This window comes from Zalophus californianus, chromosome 4 (genome assembly GCF_009762305.2).
Source record: "Zalophus californianus isolate mZalCal1 chromosome 4, mZalCal1.pri.v2, whole genome shotgun sequence".
NCBI lineage: Eukaryota > Metazoa > Chordata > Mammalia > Carnivora > Otariidae > Zalophus > Zalophus californianus.
The window spans coordinates 85,291,535-85,309,863 of record NC_045598.1 but is presented as its reverse complement, the minus strand read 5'-3'; positions in this window follow the sequence as shown (position 1 = coordinate 85,309,863).

Below are 18,329 nucleotides of genomic sequence, written 5' to 3'. Positions count from 1 at the left end.
CCATAACCTGGCTTTAAAAAAACATTGTTTGTAAGGCAAAACTGCAATCCTGAAAAAAGAATGTGTTGGCAATTCCTCTTAAGTTGTTAACCAGCATTGGCCTTTGCTTCCACTGCTCAACCTCCTGCTCCTACTCCGCATGGAATGTCCAGGTGGAAATGAGCTTCCCTGCCCCTCATGAAATGTGGCAAACCCCTGGCCATCCTTACCCTCTCAATGGGCCTTCCTACTACTTTGAACACCATGAGACAGAGCCAGCAGGTCCCGGGCCCCTCTTAAACTTGGTAGTTCACACGTCCACCTTCCCTGATGCCAGACTGGGACCATCAGAGCATGTTGGCATCCAAGGAAGCCAGGCCAACTTACAGTATTTGGGTCGGTCATTTCCAATGGCATCCCTCATCTCTAATCTTCTGCCACTCAGTTAAGAAAGTAGATGAAGAGAGCATTCTAAAATCAGCCAGAACCTGCAGAGGACTCAACAGAGGGACCAGGGTTAGGAGGGGCAGAATGGGAGATGAGAAGTTGCAAAGTGTAAGGAACGACAATGGGGCAAGCAATGGAGGGTTGCCCTTCAAACAGAGCCAGAGAATTGCAAGGAGGAAAGAACCGGAAGTCATCCTTGACCAACGCTTCTCTTTCACTTCCCAAATACAACCAATCACCAAGTTCTCCTCCTTTTTTACTCCGAAGGATAAAAAGACCTGCTGTTTTATTTTTCCCCAATAATAAGGTTTTATTTACTTAAAAATGATAAACAATACATGTTTGTTTTCAAATTTCGAAACAATATAGAAACCTACAGAGAAAAAGCAAAAATCATTTCCAAATCTACTTATCTAGAAATGGATAGTTTTAATATTTTGTCGAAAAGGCTTACAGATACCGCTGTATACTCACATGCACATTCCTCCACACAGACAGTTTTACAGAGTGAGGCATGTTATACAGCGAGTTTGATAATCTTTTGTTTTCACTTACTAGTGGGTCATGGTGTCTATTTCAATTAATATAGATACATAACCATCATCGTTAGTGGTTGCATAATATTCCATTGAGGGGATATGTCATAATTTAACAACTTTTCCATTGAAGGAAATTATTATTTTTTTCAATTTTGACTGTTATTGACAGCACTGATGCTAACACCTTGTACACATATGTGTGCTATTATGAGACCTTCTTTACCAATCTGATAATAAAAAATAGCTCTCATCTTTTCATTCCTATTTTTTGAACTTTGGTGACGTTTTAACATTTTGTAGACCATTTATATTCTTTGACAAATTGCTGTGTCCCTGTTTCTTTTGTGTATGTGTGTGTGATTCATTTTTCATTTTTCCACTTTTCTTTTTTTTTAAAGATTTTATTTATTTGAGAAGGAGAAAGTGAGAGAGAGCATGAGAGGGGAGAGGACAGAGGGAGAAGCAGATGCCCTGCTGAGCAGGGACCCTGATGCAGGACTGGTTGCTGGGACGTTTAACCAATTGAGCCACCCAGGCACCCTCCATTTTTCTATTAGAATGCTTTCTCTTATGGAGTCATAGACGTCTTCGTATATTAGGGAAATCAACCATTTCATTGTTCATAAATGTGACACCTATTTTTTTTTCCAGTTTGTCCCTTGCCTTTTAAACTTAATTTTATGATGTGTTTGCTGAAGCATTTAATTTTTACATAGTCCAATTTATCAGTAATTTAGTTTTTGGTTTATCCCTACTGATTTAATCTCCTAACATTCCTACCAGCACTGATCAGATCCTTTGTCGTCTTTCCCTCAAATAACTAGAAGCGTCTGAATCGGCCTCCCTGCTCTCTGTCTCCTGGAATCAACACTCCACACAGCTGTCAGAGTGGGCTTTTTCAGTGGAAACCTGGCCAGGTCACTCTTCTGCCTAAGACCGTTCAGTGGTATGTGTCTCAAACTGGCTATTCATACAGTTCTTCCAGGAGTCGATGAATGACAACTAACCACAGCAAATATTCCTGGAACATTATTTATTTGTGAAGATGTTTGAAGAAAGAAAGCATAGTATTTTTATATTAAGAAAAACACAAATATATGACAGAGCAGGATTCAAAATTCAAAGGAATTTTTAAAATAAACCAGAAGGTTTCAAAGGAATATCAGAATTTAAGTGGTAGTGGTTCAAAGGCAATGGGTACGGAGGACAAGTCTTCACCCCCTTCACATCTGCAACAAGGAGTGCCTCACAGTCACCAAAATCCATTGCCTTTCCCTTACTGTCACATAGATCTCCCCGCCTCCTTTGAGGTCAGGTGTGACTATGTGACTGAATTCCAACCAATGGAATGTAGGAGAAATGAGGGTGATCATAGGATTTCTCGTCCAAATCAGGATACTACTAAGAGTGGGAGAGGACAGTATGAATTGTTGACCTGGGAATTCGGGCATAAATATGGGCATGTGATCACCGCAGGGAGATGTGAAGTGTGCCACCACAGGGTGGGTCCAGGTCTAACCCCTCTGGCTCGTCTCCAGCCTGCTGGCAGATGCAGAAGGTGCTAGCAGAAGACTCAATGCCCTGGCAAGAACCAGGGGTTGGAAGAAGGCTCATGTTAACTGTTCCCGGGAGTGAGAACTCCACTTCAGCATTTCAGACCCTTGTTGATGACAGCAGTTCTTATCCTGCTAGGACAACATGGAGCACAGGACTTCCCGTGATGTGGCCTCTCCCGAGCCCTCCAGCCTTACCTTTCATCTTTCTCTAGCTGGAAGGTAAGCTCTAGCAAACTGAAGGCTCTCCCTCGTACATTTTTTCTAAAGATTTTATTTATTTATTTGACAGAGAGAGAGAGATAGCGAGAGCAGGAACACAAGCCGGGGGAGTGGGAGAGGGAGAAGCAGGCTTCCTGATGAGCAGGGAGCCCGATGTGGGACTTGATCCCAGGACCCTGGGATCATGACCCGAGCCGAAGGCAGATGCTTAATGACTGAGCCACCCAGGCACCCTCGCTCATACATTTTTAAATACCTGTTTAGATGTCAATCTCTCCCACTGGACAGAGAACTTGACGGCATCATCATCATCATCATCATGATAGATTTCATGAATATCTGTTGGATGAGGAAATATTTAGCCACATAGGATGTAAATCTTCCAACAGTGGCTATTTCACGTCTAGAAACAAAACCATCAGAACTACACACCACATGGAAGATCTTCTACCTGCAAAGACATGTTTAAACTCAAGATTTTGGAAAAACGAGCTATACATTTTTGTAGCCTTCAAATATGAATGCAAAAATATTCTGCCTCTTAGCCTTCACTATTCCTTTATCTTCACCTCTTCCCAATCCCATATACAAATATACACACAAGTGCGCACACACAGACACACATTTGCTTACTTCCTAGAGGAATATTTGACTTAATTAACAATAGTAGAATAAGTTTGAAGGAAAAGGAAGAATTAAGATTTTAAGTTCAGATCCTAATGCTGGCCAATAATCCCTACATGAGGTGTTTTGGCTCAGCAGGGGGATTTACCTCCTGCTTCCCAAGATGATTAAGAGTTGATGTATAATTGACAGTGATGTATACTAGAGCATGTTATCAACTCAAGAAAGGGGCTTTGCCTGCATGATTTAATTAACATCAACGGTAGTTAAGCTGCACACACAGAACATAATGTTCTCTTTGCTCTAAGAAAAAGGAGGGGCTTTCACTACCTAGATTGTGAAATATTGATTAATTCATATATACTCAAACATCCATCTAAAAATGGAGTCATTCAAGCTGTCAGTCCTTTCCCTTCACCCGCATACAAAAACAAAATGGCAGTCCTGAGAAGAACAAGAGTGATGAGTGGGTGGAAATGAGGAAGGAGTGTAAGAGCAAAGAAAGGAAAACACAGCAAATGAAGTATGTTAAGCTCCACCCATGGACAGACACACAACACCCAGACACAATCACACACACACACACACACACACACTCACACACACACACACAACACCCACTCTACTAATTAATGCAGTTTTGCTTTCATGCCAAATATTAGGGAAACATTAATTAGAGAGAAATCTCATTAATCCATTTCCCAGTTCATTAATTATGCATCAATGCCAAGTTTTTGTTGGCCTGACACAAGATAATCCTATTCCAATAAAGATCTCATGCTGCATATTACACAACAGCTACAGAGCTTTCCTGACTCTTTGGGATGGTATCCGGGATCTACTCAATTCATATGTTGTATATATTTGTGTCCCCTAATAAGTATTCTGTGATTAAGAGATGTCTGTCCTTTAAGCCGACTGTGTCTATTTCTTAGCTAATACTTCATCCATCTTAGTCACAGGCACATTAGGAATTCTGTTCGTCTAGAAAAAAAAGCAACACAACACTGTGAATGTACTTAAGGCCACTGAATTGTACACTTAAGATGGTTAAAATGATAAATTTAATGTGATATATATTTTACCACAATAATATTTTTTAAAAAACAAGGGAGAATAACTAGATTTCTGAGAACGTTAATTATAGGGGGACTATAAATGTAAAAACATAATTAGGAGTTTACAACAACAAACAGTCTCAAAACACCTAAGAATGTGTTTTCTTTTGTGCAGAGAAAATATTATGAGATGAACTGCAGAGCCCAGACAAGCTCAAATGTGCTGTTTGCAAAGAGATTTTGCAAAAGCAAGGATGCCTGAATTGCCTCAGCAACAAATATTGACTGAGCATCCATAAGATTTCTAGCACCGTACTAGTTAGTCTGGAGTTACTATATTCAATTAGGTCTCATCTTCTAACATATTATTCCCTATATTCCCCGCTTATTTCTTTATCAATGACTGGATGTCACCACTCCCTCTGACCCAAGAACAGGTAAAGGTTAAAAGGTTTACTAGATTTGGAGTCATGAGTAGATAGAAGTTATGAGCTTCTTCCACTAATGGATGACGTCACCCTTTCTACAGGAGTAAGTTTCACTTTTGAGGAGGGTTTCAGATCCATAAATGCCATGTACTTACTAAATACTAGTGTCACATTCTCCGTGGGTACGCAGTAAATGTCAGCTGATTCAGTAACCTTATCCAACCTTTTAATCAAGATCTTCGGTATTAAATGTCATCAAATTCTGTCTTCAAGATGCAAACTGATTGACCCTGGAGTCTGGAAAGGAATTTTCTACTCAATATCACACAACTGAATTTACTGCACCATGGTTATAGAGCATCAATCTGGAGCAAGATTCTGGCCAGTAACATAACGAGTTTGAAACGAATAAGAAACATAATGAGTTTGAAATAAGAAAGAAAAAAATAGAAAAATATACAGTAAAGTCTCTGTTAAGAATTCTTTGATTCTTCTGATTTTTCACCATGGAAATATTGCTAATTGATATTTTTATTTAAAGAAAAATAAACTATTAATACCCAAAGAAGGTTGCACACAACTGGTTGTTAAATCCCTCTAGTCAATTTTACTTAAACTTCCTTAATTTAAAGTTTTAATTTTATCTACAGTATTCACTGAAAAGGCTGATTGACTTAAGGTCTCTTCTTTTTGTGTACATATTTATCCAGTCTGCCTTCTCCAGGCTTGTGAGGGCTTTTGTCTGTGATCAGTCCAGCCTGCAAGAGACCAAGGAAGAAGACAGAAGGGCCTCTTGCACAGCCCTGTATCACACATGGAATGAGAAAGAAGGCACCGAAGATTATCTTAGGAGAGGCTGCTGAGAGAAGTACCTCTGTGTCCGAATGCTCATCAAACAAGGGGGACCTACTGAGGTTGGCGAGATCTTTGCTGGGGAACAAAGCCGTCAGAAAACAAGAAGCAGTGGCAGGTTCAAATGGATGGGCTGCATTTTTGTATGTTTCTTAGCATCATGCTCTGTAAGCGGACCCAATTTGTCTGACCAAGAGGGTTGGGACAGATGACATTCAAATACCCTCAACTAATGGATCAACTAATATTTGTGTAGCAGTTTTAAGTTTCCCAAAAAGCTTCACATGTATCATCCCAAACGACGCTTGAATCAATCCTGTGAGGTAGACATTTTTTTTTTTTTTTTTAAGATTTCACTCATCCATTAGAGAGACAGAGAGAGCATGAGCAGGGAGGGTATCAGAGGGAGAGGAACAGAGGGAGAAGCAGGATCCCCGCTGAGCAGGGAACCCGATGTGGGACTCGATCCCAGGACCCTGAGATCATGACCTGAGCCGAAGGCAGATGCTTAACCAGCTGAGTCACCGAGGCGCCCATGTGAGGTAGATATTAATATTATCCACATTTTACAGATGAAGATAAGAATGAAGGTTGTCATTCCACCATAGAAACAGCATCTGGAGCTTGGCCTTCACCGAGTCACCTAGAAGCTACCATGAGTCTGTCTAGATGCATGTTGGAGGGGCCAAGTCTATGGGTGTGTTGCCTGCTGACCACCTACTGACTGACTAGACAGAGAAGCAGCAGTAACAGGAGGTGCAGTTGGGCTGAGAGGACAATGGGATCTGGGAGTTCGTGGTGAACCTTTTAAGATCTCAGATCCTCACTTAGAAGGTCCTAGAAGAAAGGCAGTGGGAAGTAGTGGCCAAGTATGCGACCTCATTAAGTTGTCCACTGATCAATCTCCAATTCTTAAATTGAAGATTACTGAGTGATTTGGGGCATATGACTCAGAAGCAATGGAAAGCGTTTAAGTAAATTCTCATTTAAACAAACAAAAAGCCCTCCTTCCAGAGCTATCTACTTATGTACATGAATAAGGCTTCTTACGATATGCAACTACAAAAATAAAACTAGAGGTTTTATTGATGCTAAACCTGTTTCATTCCAGCAATAAGCAATAACTATTCATGAATAGATATATGAACTAATTGTAAAACAAAATAAAAGCCCCAAAACAAAAGGGAAAAAAAGGTAGAATTTAAAATTCATCTCACATCCATCTCACTGAGATGTATCTCTAATAAAATTATGTTTACTTTGAAGTCAACTAGTATAACTTTTTTTTGGTCAATGGTGTATTATTATTATTTTTTTGGTCAATGTTGTATGAATAATAATTGTAATGGTGACTCATTTCAGAAAAGGTTTGGGCCTCATGGTTACAGGAAATATTTTTAATTTTAAATTTCAATTTATATAAATATTTTTATTGAAGTAAAACATGATTATCAAACAAAGATACTAAGCATAAATGTATATTATATTAGAATAAAGTTCCATGGGTGAGATGGAACGAAAACATAAGTTTAAGGGGTAAAGTAACATAAATATCTGTAAAGAAAGCTTAATGATTTACTTTTTAAGGGGATGGTGGGAGCATTAAGTTGCTACGGTATTTAGATCCTATTAGTTACTATTAAAAAAGCAAAAATAGCAGATTTGTTTTTCAATAGAATATGTACAACATGAAGAAAATTACATCCTCTGCAACTGCTTGTACTCACAATAAAAATTTTCAGCTGTAACAACATGCAAGAGGGACACAAACCTTTTCAAAATTCTATTAGGCTCTATGTGAACTGGAAAGTTTAAAGACCACTATGCCATAGGAACAGAACATATCAGTATGTCTAATATGCATAAGAAATGCAGATATTTCTAAAATCTACTATAGAAGGCAGAAGATCTACCCAGAGAGTAGAGACTCACAGCAATTCATTATTCAAGCAAACATAACCTACTGAAGTATTTTTCTCTCGGCTAATTCAGTGTCTCCTACAATTGTCTGCCTGATTCTTCTATTATTACATTTTAAAACCTACTGACCAGCTCACTGGGTATATCAGAAGGAAATAAGAATGTGAGAAGCTGATATAAAATGATTACAATTTTGTGATCTGTAGTGATAAGCCACGCTATGATAAATGACAGTTCTCTTACCTAATAAACGAACACACATACCCATGATCACACAATCCTTCACCCCTAACATAACTCATCTGGCCGATATGTGGGATTATATTAGTTTTCCAAGAGTTGCTCCTAATGACTAATCAGGAAGTTACTTACCCCCATGGAATGGCATAAACGTAAATAAAAAGGCTGACATTGTACACAGGAACAACAACACAGTGAACAGGAAATGACAATCTCTCTACATGTTTTAATTTATCTTTGGGGCAAAGTGAAAATAAACCGTCAACGTTAAAACAGAACTGAATTTTGGTGAAAATTCAGGGGCAAAAGTATTTAAAACAACTTTGCTGGGGCCATTAGAACATGGAGTTCTGTTACAAAAGTGTTCTGAAAAAGCTTTACAGTCTAAACACATTGAAACTCCCTAGTGTAAAATTCTCTAGGCTAAATTATGGGAAAAGCCAATGTCGTATCAGCACCAAACAATCGTCCAGCATCAGAATGAAAAGAAGGAAATGTTGTTCTGAATAGCTTGCCAAGGCTAAAGAAAAGTAGAACAGTTGCCGAAGACGGATTGGTTGTGAGGAACAGACTAAAAGGATGCATTCTAATTTGTGTTTGCCACTTCGATTTTGAAATAGGTCATTCTCTTTAAACTTAGGGTAAATATAAATGCATTAGAGAAAAACAGGGAGAGGGGAAGAGAAAGGGAGGGATGAGAAAGGACTTAACAGGTGACAGTGAGAAAAGCATTTTAATTTTTAGGTTTCTCTCAATCAATACATCCTATTACCCATTATAGATGTATGAAAGCTGGTTTTCCTTTTCTAATTCTTGGTGTGAGATAAAGATTAGGTTAAGTGTAAGAACAGTAGATCTGGATACTCCCAGAGTAAACAAGTGATTGACAATGTATCTCTTATGTAGTCTTTAGTAACCTATTTAATCTTGGCTTTGAACAAGTTGCCTGCTTGAGTATCCAATGGAAGAATTTGTAACCAAATTACCTGTCAATTTAATATAAAGCAGTGGTTCCCAAACTTTTGGGGTATAATAATTTTTAAGGTTATAATAAGGGAAATTTTCAAAAAACCCCACAAAGTTAAAGGGAAGACGATACTAAATCTCCATGTATCCATCATCCAACTTTTATCAACTCATGTCCAATATTATGTCATCTGGACCTCACCTACTCATTCTACCCTGGCTCATTGTGAAGCAAGTTCAAGATATGAGATGATTTATTTTTGTTTTTAATATGAAACATTTGAGGGTGCTCCCCTATCACATTACAGTGGTTGAATTTTTAAGATCACTCAATTAAGAAAATTGACATGTATATATGGATTATTGCCCACCCCACTCCCACTTCTTTGCTGACTCTGTGCTCCCACTCCCCATCTCAGAGGTCAGCAGTCCGTGGTGGGGAAACTTCTGGCATAATGAAAATTGCTGGTAAGGTCGCTTTGAAATGTGCTTATTTATTAGCTCCTTTACACATACTCACAACACAGAGGCCGCTAATATTTCTTTATTTCTTGGGAATGTACTTGTTGTTACAGGTTTATAAGCAAATTATAAAAGATAGTATTAGAATTCTTAACAGAACTATTTTCCTCTTCACCCACTAAACTGAGCATTTCTCTGCTAACACAGAACAAAGAACTAACACAGGCCACTGCTTTCTAAAAGTTGTTCCCCCCAACAGCTGTTTAGGGGCCTTTATGACATTGACATTACCTATGAAAAAAATCCAGATCTTTGTGGGCTAGAAATCGTTGCACAATGTAGCTTGAGAGTTGGCATGCTTGTTGGCAGTCTCCCCAAGAAGCTAAGGAACAAATGAGCAAAGACTGTGTTCACACACTTGGAAATGACAATTCCACACAAGAAGCCTTGGTACACCCTGTACATTTCCTTTGTATAAAAGACTCATATTCAATATTATTAAGCCAGAACTCCTCTTACACATGGAATTCACTTTTGTAGGAAGAGGGAAAAAAAAAAAAAGATAAAAGCATCTGTTTTCTCTGTATGAGAGGGATAATTTCTTTAGTTTTCTTGGTAAAGAGCACAAAAGCAAAACTTTCCTGATTTCTGCTTAGTGCACACATGTAGTACTGATTAATGCTAATGCGATTCACATATTTTAAACATAGTATACGGTATCTCATGATTGTAAATATCATTCAGAAAGTTTGTGACTGGATTATTGATAGGCACTTAATCCAGATCAATTTCAACTCCTAAAAATTCATGTTTCAATGAACAGAATTATTTCCATTAAATCATAGTTAATCCTAATTTTAGATATATATAGAGAAAAAATTATAGTAATGTTCCACTTACACTTCACTAGAGAAAAACAATCAACTCAAAATGAATTCTTTTCCTAGTGTCATGTAATTTTCTGTTTTGTAATTATAAATATCTGGGGGGAAAAAGGTCATCATTTGAAGATTCCAATTCTGGCTTTATTTTTCTAAACATGTCCGTCACGGAGCTGAGCAACTCGAATACACAAGATAACGAAGTCTTGCTTACATAGGTCAATGTTTTTCTAAAACATAGTTCACATGTGAAAGAAGACAATTTAGTTTTCAACCAGGGAAATTACTATCTGCTTCATGTGTACCGTATTAATTAGATTATACCCAAATCCTAGTAGTTTGCATAATTGTATTTAATTTGCCAGAAGGGTCAAATTATAGCACTGGGCCTCTACTAAGAAGTAATGCTGTTTAGTCAGCAAAAGCATATCACGTTCTAAAGAAACTGAAATGCATCTGTAATTTTAGAATAATAAAACGTAGTCTTCTTTTCAGAGTCCCAATTTGAATAGAACCCCCCCGCAGAAATGCACCTGGCTAAAAATTTAAATTCATGAAGTATGGTTAAACATTAATTAGAAGGTTACTTATTACAAGCCCTTCCAGTTTTCCTGTCAATTCCTCAAATGTATTTTCTGCTCATTTAGCTAAACTATCATTAAAATATAAAATTTCAGACACTAAACTTCTGTCCATTACTTCTTACTATACTTCCTTCTCATGGTATTAATATGTTTTCTCTATATTTAAAGTAAATCTTTTCACTCTTCACTTCCGCCCCTCAGAAACAGGGTACTCCATTATAAACACACTTGCTATTGCTATCTTAAGGGAAAAAAGAAAGCAACTGAGGAAGAACTTTTGGAACTTGCTTATAATGGAGAAAAGAGGATCACCAAAATTGTAAGGAAAAACAAACTTGCCATATAAGAATATTAGGGTGTTTTGGTAAAACAGCATTCTTCCAAATTTTATTCAATGTCACTTTGCTTTTAGACCAACAACGCCCGAGCAAACTTTGTGATCTTGGTATTCAGGGACTGTGACCTACTCTGAGCTACCTGGTCTTCCACCAGCCACCCTGAAAATCATGTTGGTTATAAAAAGCCAGGTCTACTGTTAGCTCTTAGCTGACATAACCCCCGGCTAAAGCAGTGATATCTTCAGATCTAGATTATCATCAGAATCACTCAAGGCACCTTTGACAAAATACGTATTTCCAGAGAACCAGCTCAGGCTTATTAAATTGGAATCTTAAGAGGTGGAGGTTGACATGGCGGCTGGGGGGAGGCAGAAGCTGGGAATCAGATTTTTTTTTTTTTTAATGTTTCCCAGAGGATTTTTTTAAAAGATTATTTATTTATTTATTTGAGAGAGAAGGAGAGAGAGCACAGAGGGAACGGGAGACGCGGACTTCCCGCTGAGCAGGAAGACCAACGTAGCTCTCGATCCCAGGACCCTGAGATGGTGACCTGAGCTGAAGGCAAACACTTAACTGACTGAGCCACCCAGGCGCCCCCCCAGAGGATTTTTAAAAACAGCTTTATTGAGATATAATTTGCATACCATACAATTCATCCTTCCAAAGAATACAATTCAGTGGTTTTTAGTGTAGTTACACATAGGTGCAGTCCTCACCATTGTCAACCTTAGGTCATTTTTATCACCTCGTAGAGAACCCCATGCTCGTTAGCTACTATCCCACTATTTCCCCGCCCCCCCCATGCCCACCTTCAGCTCTAAGACACCATTTCTGATTCTACAGATTTCCCTAATCTGGACTTTCATACGAAGAGAATTATATAATATATGATTTTGTGTGACTGGCCTCTTTCCCTTAGTGTAATGTTTATAAGGTCCATCCAAGATGTAGCATGTACTAGTACTCCATTCCTTTATTGGCCAAATGATACTCCATTGCATGGAGAGACCACATTTCGTTTATCCGTTGGTCCACTGATGAACATTTGTGTCCCCAGAAGATTTCATCGTTAGCCATATTTAGTAACGACGGATAGAAGAGGACGGGGTGTTGATCTCAGGGCAGTTCCAAGCTCTCCTCGCAAAGCAGCTGAGGGTTTTACACTGCAAGTGGGGAGAAGAGTGTGGCTGGAAAAGCAAGACTGAGGATGGAGTTCCGGCTCTGCCCTTAGTCATATGACCTGGGCAGTGGCTTTCATTCTATCTCCATTTGCTCATTTCTAAAATAGAATAATGATTCTACTTCAAGGAACTGTTGTGAGGATACATGGGACAATCTGAGTCACGTGCCTAAAACCGCCTACATGACAATTTTACTTTATACACTAGGTATTTTACGCATGGGAGCTATTATTCTCATTCTTCTTTTCCTTGTTGAGGAAGGAAGCTCTTAACCATGACACTTGTAAAATATAGTTTTTCCTCCATGTGTTTGTATGTAAGATAATGGAAAAGATATTTTTCATGAACTACAGAATGATGTTTCTACAGCTTGAAGGAGCCTTTGACAGTTACTCGTGAAATCCCCTTGATCTACAGGTGAAAAGATAAAGCAAGGCCTTGAAGTGGTAAGCCCGGTATGTTTCGTTCAGTCTCCTGCCTTCCAGTCTAGTCTGCCACCACACTACACTGTCCAGGCAGCAAGGGTCCATGTTGTTTGTTAAAGGCACTGTAGTATGAGAACGCCAAGCTACATGTTTAGGGTAGCTACACTTTTACCTCTGCCTTAAGAGTCCTTACTTCACTCTCCTGCTGGAAAACTCCCAGCCATTCTTTTTTTTTTTTTTTTAAATAATTCAAAAGACAGATTTAACTTTAACTCATTTTTTATAAAAATGTTTTTCCATTATATTTTTTATTCTTTTTTAAAATTTAAATTCAATTAAGTAACACATAGTGTCTTACTAGTTTCAGAGGTAGAGTTCAGTGATTCATCAGTTGCATATAACACCCAGCGCTCATTACATCACATGCCCATTCTTAAGGTTCAGCTCAAATGGAACCTTATCTATGGCAATTCCTTTTCTCTTATAAAGTTCAGTCCTGGTTTCTTTCTTTTTGTTCCCAAAGTATGCTGCACCCCTTACACTATTGCGTTTTGAACACCGTTTAAAGATTCAGCCAGAGAACAGCAGCTTTGTACCGTGCACTGGTTTTCAAATTGAGTTCTGTGGTGCCTCTTCACTGCAGACCCAGGAATTCAGGAGGGAAGGAGCTCTAGGCTTCACACTCTGATTAATCAGAGCAGTTCTGCTTTTATCTACTTGATTTATTTTCATCTCAGTGTTGATTTATTTGGCTTATTTGCATTTCAATGATAAGATTCTTGACAGGAAAGAAACAATTTGAAAACAACTGGCATAGTTGAGAGAACTTGAGCTTTGGAGTCAGACAGACCTGACTCTGAATCCCAGTTATACCACTGCTATCCCAGCTATATATCCTTGGTTCAAATACTTAACCACTTTGTGGACTGTCGTTTCTACATCTGTCAAACAAGGAGAGGACTATCTACAGTGCTGGGGAGGGGGTCAATACAATGTGTGTAATGGAATAGTGCTTGACCCATAAAAGCTGGATAAATTAATTCCCTCCCTTATTTATTATAATCATTTCTTTATTTCCCTACGGTTTGTAGGATCTTTACATTCTTTCTACCTAACATAGCCTAGCTCAAACAGCCACTTAATGCATGTTTTATTGAGGGGAAGCAAATCTGATGGGATACTAGAATGTCTTCTTTTTCTTTTTTAAAGTAGCTTGATTTAGGTATGTTGGAAGGTTTTAACATCCCTGTCTCAGTAATTCATTAAAGGGGGAAAAATTAGGAAGGAGATGGGGTACTAGAACAAAACAGGTTCAATACTGGGGATACAGGAAGGTTACAAAGAGCTTCGAATGCTATGCTAGCATTTTAGACTGAATGTTTTGAAAGGTATAGGTGTGACAATATTTTTTAGGAAAACAGAAGGGGCTGGGATATAGTTTGACTTAGTAGTTGAAAGTGTGGAATCTGAGTTCAAATCACAGCTCTGTCACTTATTAGTTGTATGACTGTGAGCAAGTCACTTAATCTCATTTCCCTCATCTGTAAAACCGGTTTAACAATAGCACTTACCTCAGGGGTTGATATGAAGATTAAATAAGTTATAGCATACATAAAGTACTTAGGACAATATCTGTCATATAGTAAGCAGCAGATAAGTGTTCTAACAATGATAACAAGGTTTTTTATTATTATAATCACATGCCCCCTAAAAGTGAGTAAAAGGGAGATTGCAGAATCACTTGGTCCACCTTTGGGGGTTCAGAATGGTCTGAGATTCTTTTATAAACTTAACAGAACTTTGTGTTGAAAAGTACCATTATGAGGCACTTACTATTGGAAGTATAGTGTATTCCTCGAGTATGTTAGGACAAATAAAAAAGTTGAGACTCTCCTCTGTCCTGATAACATGGAGGAGGGATTGCAGTGGAGAGACTAGAAGTGGGAGCTGAGTGAGAAGGTTACTACAATAGCCCAGGAACTTAAATCAATAGTCCAGACCGAAGTGAAAAATGACCACCAGTAAGTCTGACTTTGAAATATCTAGATTAAATCAGATCCTCATTGGAGGCTACCTAAAAGTAACTTTGAGCCCCTTAGAGAGGCCTGGAACTAGCCCATTCCACTGATAGGCTACTCCAAGGTTTGGAGTAGAGTCTCCAGTCAAGCTATGTACTTCTGGAGACTTGCTCTAGTTCAACCTAAACATCTAAGGCAGTTTGTAGGATCTGAAGATCAGGCCATGAAGTCCAGAAGCCAGGAGGCTCTTTATGCTGGTTGATATAGTGTCCCCAATAAGGAGAGGCCAACAGAACCTCTAACAACAGAAAACATTTCCAATAAGCCATACTTCATGATGAAGGTTTTCTTCAATTGGCTTTAGTTATGAACTGTAAATCAGTAAGCATGCAATTTGAAGAGCTATAAATCATCTGTAGGGAAAATGTTTGGGAGGAGATTTTACCGAAAAAAAATGCATAAAGTACGGTTCTCTCCTAGGCATTATTCTGTGCCCCCACCCGTGTGCTTCTTTATGTGTGGTAGGCAGAATAATGCCCCCCCCTTTACCCCCAAAGATAACTATATCCTAATCTCTGGAACTTGTAACTATGTTGCCTTACATAGCAAAAGGGAATTTGCAGATGTGATTAAGGTTATAGACCTTGAGTTTGGGAGATTATTCATCCAGGTTACCTTGGATAAACCAGGTGGACCCAATCTAGTCAGAAATTTTCCAGCTGTGATCAGAGATAGGAGCAACAAAGACTTCACCCACCATTGCTGGTTTTTAAGATAGAGGAAAAGGGCCATGAGCCAAAGAATATAGTGGCCTCTAAAAGTCAAGAGTGGCCCTCAGTTTACAGCCAAGAAGAAAATGGGGCCTCAGTCCTTCAACCACATGGAATTGAATTCTGTACACCTGAATGAGCAACAAAGTGGAAACTCCCCTAGAACCAAGAGAAAAGAATGTAAACCTGAGGAAACTTGGATTTTAGCCTGGTGAGACCTGTACTGGACTTCTGACCTACAGGACTATAAGATAAAAATTTTGCATTGTAAAAAAAACAAAACAAAAACTTTGCATTGTGTTAAACCACTACATTTTTGATAATTTTTATAGAAGCAATAGAAAAACTAACATTTCACATTACTAAATTTTGGAATAAAAATGATTTCCGATGGGCTGTGGAAACATAGAAAATGCAGTTTAGAAGTAGTTATTCTTTTATTTTTTATTTTTTTAAGATTTTATTTATTTATTTGAGAGAGAGAGAGAGAGAGAGAGAGATCACAAGCGGGGGGGAGGGGCTGACAGAGAGAATCTCAGACAGAGTCCCCAGTGAGTGTGGACCCCAAGGTGGGAGTCTCAATCCCATAACCCTGAGATCATGACCTGAGCCGAAACCAAGAGTCAGAGGCTTAAGTGACAGAGCCACCCAGGCACCCCTAAAAATAGTTATTTTCAATCAAATATTAATCTGTTATTGCTACTAAGTGTGACTCTATTTCATTTTAATTAGTTTATGGGACTATGAGGAATTCTAACTGTCATGAATAGGTTCCTCTTGTTTCATGGAACACACTCATAGGATGCAGGTACATGCTCTTCTTCTGACTGTTAGGTTAACTAAAGTTAACTGAATACCCAGATGTTTGAGAAATATGATATAACTAAAAGGATTAATTAGGACAGGGATTCTCATGATATTAAATAGCTACACCATGCATAGGCTTAAGGAACGACACTAATACATTGATGACCTTGTTCAAAATGGTGACATAACTGGAACATCAAAGGCAAACAAGGGCACTCAACAAAGTGAGGAAAGTAATATTTTGTGGTACATATGGAGAACTTGATTTTCAAAGCCATGCTGGGGAACTGCATAGGACTGTAATTTTTTACCCCAAACATTGCCAGTGTTTATTGATCTTCCTCTTTAGTATCTTACACCGCTATAGACAACAACTTATACAATGAACTTTAAGATCCTATCCGTGTTTGGCTGATAAAGTGTAACAAACTTGATTTTAAATAGATGGCCTATCACCCCAAGATTCGATTTAGATTTTCTTCAGTAAAGGAAATAACTTTCATTGCAACAAAACTGTAACTATAATGCTCATTCAGTTCCATAATACCCAGAGTTACAATTCCCTTACTTAATCCAGTTGACATTCCATATAGAATTCTGTTCATTTTTAATAAATATTCTATCATGGATTAGATCTCTGCTTAAGCTTATTATCTGATCATAGTTTCCATTATAGTCTGCCTATGTATGTCCCTACAGGATTGCTATGCCCGGCTTTCCTTTGCTTATTCTCAGATGAAGATGAGCAGTGCAGAGCTGTGAATGAATTGCATAATTGGATAAGGTCATCTGTCCTGCCTCCAGGCTGCTCTGTCCCCTTCCAAGGGCCCACTGCTTTTTTGCCCTGCAACTCTCCTCCCCCATCAAAACAGGAATGAATGTGATATCATCTTTTCTAGCTAAGACTGATTCAGATGTTTGTATTTTTAAGTTTCTTATCTCTAATTGTGGAATGAAAGGATTTATCAACAGTTAAAGTGATTTTTTTTTCCTTTTAGGCAAAACATTTAGTGGAAGGGAAATGCTGAGTTAAATATTAACCCTGAAGGCAAAACAATTTTAGTTATAGTAGAGTGTGGTGTGTGTTGGGGGAGGAAGAATTTGTAGTGGGAGAGATTTGTGTAAGAGAAAGATGATGAGGTATCAGAAAGAACACCAAGAACCCTGTTTATTCTATGTCTTCTCTTCTTTTAGGCCTAATGTCTCTCCTTTCATTCTTTGGCTCAAGAGTCTGAAATTTTGGAGCTCTGGGGTCCATTCATTCCTCAAAAGCAGAGCCTGATGCATGAATTAAGTGATTAACTTTGTATGGGAAATATAATCCCAGGGTAGTGAGAGTGAGAGAGAAAGAAGGTAAGTGTGAGAAGGGTATGTAACACAAGATCACCATGTTTGTCACTACTTCATAATAAGCCATGGAGAGACTGAGACAATCACTCGCAAGTTTTATCTGTTCTGCCGCACTGGGAAACTGTGCCTGAGAACGGATGTGAGGGAAAGAGGAGAGAGAATTGATCAGTTTGGCTCCCTCTGGTCTCCCGGCTTCCACTGGTTTAGGATCCTAAACTTCTGGATATAGCATCTGATTGATAAGGAAGCCAAATCCCATGCCCCGTGGTGAAGTGTTTCATCTGAGCCCATAAATGAGGGAAGCAGCCAGAGACTTCGGACATATGGTTGGTTAACTGGCTACACAGCAGTAACCAAAGTGAAAGGCCAATATTCTTGGACAAGCAATTAGTCCGCTCCACACAGGAGAATCGTGTGAGGCATAGAGTGGGTATCCCATAGAAGCTTTCACGGAGGAGCTGATGGCCTGGAATGCAGGGCAGGCAAGGCCTGTGGCATCCAAGGGGGCATATAAGCTATGTCTTCTATTTTTTTCTATTTTATGAAGATTATAAGTTCTTTCAGGACAGGACTGTGTATTTTCATTGTTGACTCCTCTATAACTATAATACTACACGCTGAATCTTAGGTGAGTTTGACCTCAAGGGATACTATAATTTTAAAGATAGCTAGCAGGGAAGAGCAA